Raw genomic sequence first — 4,046 nt, forward strand, 5'->3', positions numbered from 1 at the left:
TGTGAATAAGAATCAGCCCGGTCCAATTCGGTGTTTTTACATGGGCCAAGCCCATTAATTTAGCCTTTTCAATATATATTTTTTCCTATGCTTTTATTAGCTACATGGGCCTGGCCCAACAATTCAGCCTTATTGATTTCTTTGCGTGGCCCTTTTAACAGCAGATTTTCTTTTTGATCATGTATTTTTCTGGGCCATTTCTTTGCTGGGCCTCTCATGTTTTTCCCTCAAAAATAATTGTCCAATATAACTTGGGCCTGGCCCAGTTCCAAAAAAATTGATCCAATCCAAAAAAAATATTATGCCATTGACATTACAACACATCACACCACAAGCTATCTTGGGCCTAGCCCAGTTCTGATACATTTTCAAAGCAACGTGCAATGTTATAATATTACAACCATTCATTCCACCAATACATATCTTTACATCCCAGGAACAGTAAGTGCCAAACAAAACTATTCTACGACAAAGAAAATTAAAACAGAAATTTAGATGATAAGACATAACAGAATTTCCTGTTGTCCTCCTCCTTCAACATTTGAAAACCTCATTCACCTGGCAGTAGATCAATCATGAGTGAGAAACTATATAGCAGAAAAAAATGTTCAAACGATGCAAAAATAACGTCATTGTACATGGTATTCGGGTATAGATTCATTAGTCATTCCACATGGTATGGCAGGTATAGATTCATCAGTCATTCCACATGGCATGGCAGGTACAGATTCATCAGCCATTAGAGTAGATAATAACATCACTGGCAACAATTAATACGGGTTGGATCAAGTCTCAAGCGTAATACAGTACAGATTAGTCCAGTTTATACTCCTCTTTTAGAGGTACAGATTATAGCTAATGGGAGCTGATGTCCAGGAGTATTTGCAAATGATACAACATCATGGAGTAGGATAACATGTTTAGCAGTACAGGTTATATAGTAAGCAAGCAAGCAATTTGGCAAGCTACGTTGCAAGATAATTGTTGTGTCGCTAACAATCACCATGTAAGAATGCTTTCTTGTACTAATACATGCACATCAAGTGAGAGTGGTGTTCTGTTCTTACCACAACGGCACAAGTGAGACGATGCCCGATTCGCCCTGCTTTTCCACAAGACTCGACCAGGAGCACGCATCCTCGAAGGAACCAGCAGTGCTGCTTGCTCCTTTAGCTCAGCTCCTTGCCGCGGAGGACGGCCGAGACTTGGATGCAGAGCTCCCTGGGGGCTGGGCGTCACCTGCTCCCTCTCATTGTAAGTTGTAATCAGGTGCAGGCTCCCTGTGCGGTTCATGAAAGGGAAGTTCTCAAGCTTGACAATCTCGTTGTCCGACAAGTCAATCGTGTCAAACTGGTCCTGTTATCAAAAAAGGAACAAAGACAGTTATAAACACAACTAGAAAAGGACCTGGAGCAACTACAAACAATTCAAAATGAGATTAAAAGAACCCTATGGTTTCAATTTCAAATCAAGCTAAACAGTTTAAATATTAAGCCATCGGTAATACAAAAATCGCCAAGAGGTGTGTCACTAATGGTAGAGTCAATACAAGAAAGTAGGCTGGTAACACAAGAACAAGCCACACATAAAACTGTTATGCCCTGGACAACTACATAGAAGAAAGCAAAAGTAACCAGAACAGTAGAGGTGTGGTGATCAAGTATATAAACACTCCTAGCAGCTAATTATATAAGGGCACTGCTCATAATGAAGAGCAAAGTATTTTTATGGGGAGGAAAGGCTCCCAGCTTCACCACCCCAAGGATATGCATTCAAACAAGAATTTATTAGTGAAAAAACAGAGCGGCTCCCCTGCTTTTTGTTGGAACTGCAGTAGCCTAGCTTAGCTTCAAACAAGAATAACGACTTTGTAAGACATGTATGTCTACCATAACCAAGCAAGCAGATTCAGTAGCTACTTAAGCAAAATCCCAGTTCATGAATTCTTTCATACAGTAACGGTGACTAGTTGAAGGTTGTTGTACCTAACCACTATTTTGGTGAAGGTTGACCGACCGGCACACGCTTGAGCACGGAGATGAGTGCTTCCCCCAGTCCTCTGTTAGTTGCATTTGATGTTTGCAACAGTCATCATCCATGTTGTAAACAGATTAGCAACTTCTGTCAAACCCAATGTGACAAAGAGGTAAGCACTATAAAATGGATTTATAAAATTTAAAAGTATAAGCAAAAGGCAGAGCCTGTGCAAGTTTATCAGTACAAACTGGATTTATAAACAAAATCTAATGGTATAAACAAAAGGCAGAGACTGTACTGTGCAAGTATAGCACTATAAACTGAATTTATAAACAAAATTTAATAGTACTGACAAAATGCAGATACTATGTACTGACTACTGTGCTAGTTTAAGCTGAATTTTGTTCAGTGCTGCTGACGAATCTTGTGCTTGTTCAAGCCGAGGAGAACTAAGTAGTGAGCTATGTACAAACAAAAGCAGAGACTATATACTGGGTACTGATGCACATGCTAAGTGGAACATACCATCCATGCTAATTGTAGGATTACCAGCTGCTCTCATGCTAATTGGAATAGACCATCCATAGAAATTCAGATATTATATTTTAAGAGGCCGTACTTAAAATATCTTCTTTTTGAGAAAAACTAGAAAACTGTAACTATTAGTTTATTATTAATTTCTTAGATGAGTGCGATACACAGTAACTGCAGGATATGCAACAAGCCTATGGAATTATGGAGAAAGAAGTACTTATCAAGAGAAATCCTAAAAAATACTAGAGAACATTACTGAACCTCTGTAAACGTGGAGACACATGCTTATGGCTAGCTTGTACCACATTAGCAAAGTTGTTTCGCATTCTGTCATAAGGTAAGCTATATACTATCCAACAGAAGGTGTGCCCCAAAGCCTAATTTGACAGCAATAAACAGTTGCAGGTGCATCTAACTCAATAGATAAGCCACAGAAACCTGCCAGTAATTTCTCATCAAAGACAGCCATCATATGTTGGGATTTCAGCAAAAAAAAGGACCTAGCCTATTGGTCGCAAATGCCAATCCAGGCAGAAATAATCACGCCGAGAGACCGAGCTCCGGAACTGGCACCACATGCTCAGAACCCGCACGGAATTCTCCACAATGCAGCGGCAAATCCCGTGAGACAAGCAATCGAAACCACGCGCGGAATTTGTACTAACAATCAATGCGCCTAGCATCAGTACCGGTGGAACCAAATCTGGTGCGCGCAGAAAGAATTGAAACAAGGACCGTTAGCCATACAATTCTTTTATCTACTTGCTGAAGGCGATTAGTTAAGTTCCAGCAATTATCAATTCGCAAATCCGTGTTCTAAGACTTAAAAATAATAATGAACAACAGATCACCTTCTGTACACACGTAACCATAAAATTACAAGCATTACCAACCCACCAACCCTAGACACAAGGCAAGCATCATGTAAACCGAATCAAACGATGACAGGATAATTCACTTCTCTTCTGTTGGGAAATCTAACTCACTTAACTTGCAGAAATACACCCGTAAAGTGAAAGTGCATCAAGCATCATGAAGCAACCACACAACGACCATGAGTCTAACCAAATTCAACTATGGATTATTTATTTGTTTTTTGCGGATGAAATTCACCTATGGATTCGAACCCAAGGTGCCAAGATAACGCAGTGGGGATAGCCGCGAGTAGTCCAACCGCGCAAGCTCACGTTGAAACCCATCTACGACTACGAAGCCCTACGACGCCGTACCAAACCGAGCGGCCGCACGACGATCGATCCGAAAACTGGATCACACGCGCACTGCACCCAAATCGACCGAACTTAGAGAAGGAAGAGGGCGGGCGGGAGGGATCACCTCAGGGGGGCGGGGGCGGCGGGGCCGCCCTGGAGCTCGAGCTTGAGCTCCGTCATGCCGGGCTCGCAGGTGAGGTAGTGGAGGATGTAGGGGGCGGCGCGGATGGCGGCGATGCAGCCCGCCATGATGCTGAGATGCAAGCACGGCTCCTTGTACGCCGCCTCCTTGCTTGGCTTCCGGGTGCGGGGAGGGGATGGGGA

At 42.3% G+C, this 4,046-nt stretch overlaps 1 long non-coding RNA gene across 2 annotated transcripts; it reads right to left on the reverse strand.

Moving 5' to 3' along the window:
• Positions 1–286: 286 nt before the first annotated feature.
• On the reverse strand, positions 287–4,046 carry LOC123119756 (uncharacterized). 2 transcript variants are annotated; one of them, XR_006458816.1, is made up of 4 exons: positions 3,847–4,046; positions 1,986–2,121; positions 1,068–1,356; positions 287–558 (listed from the first exon to the last, which is right to left on the reverse strand). It is a non-coding gene; the product is annotated as an uncharacterized lncRNA (long non-coding RNA). The 2 variants fall into 2 exon arrangements; XR_006458817.1 differs by having other exon boundaries at positions 1,986–2,118; positions 3,847–4,040.

Source organism: Triticum aestivum, chromosome 5D (assembly GCF_018294505.1).
Source record: "Triticum aestivum cultivar Chinese Spring chromosome 5D, IWGSC CS RefSeq v2.1, whole genome shotgun sequence".
Lineage (NCBI taxonomy): Eukaryota > Viridiplantae > Streptophyta > Magnoliopsida > Poales > Poaceae > Triticum > Triticum aestivum.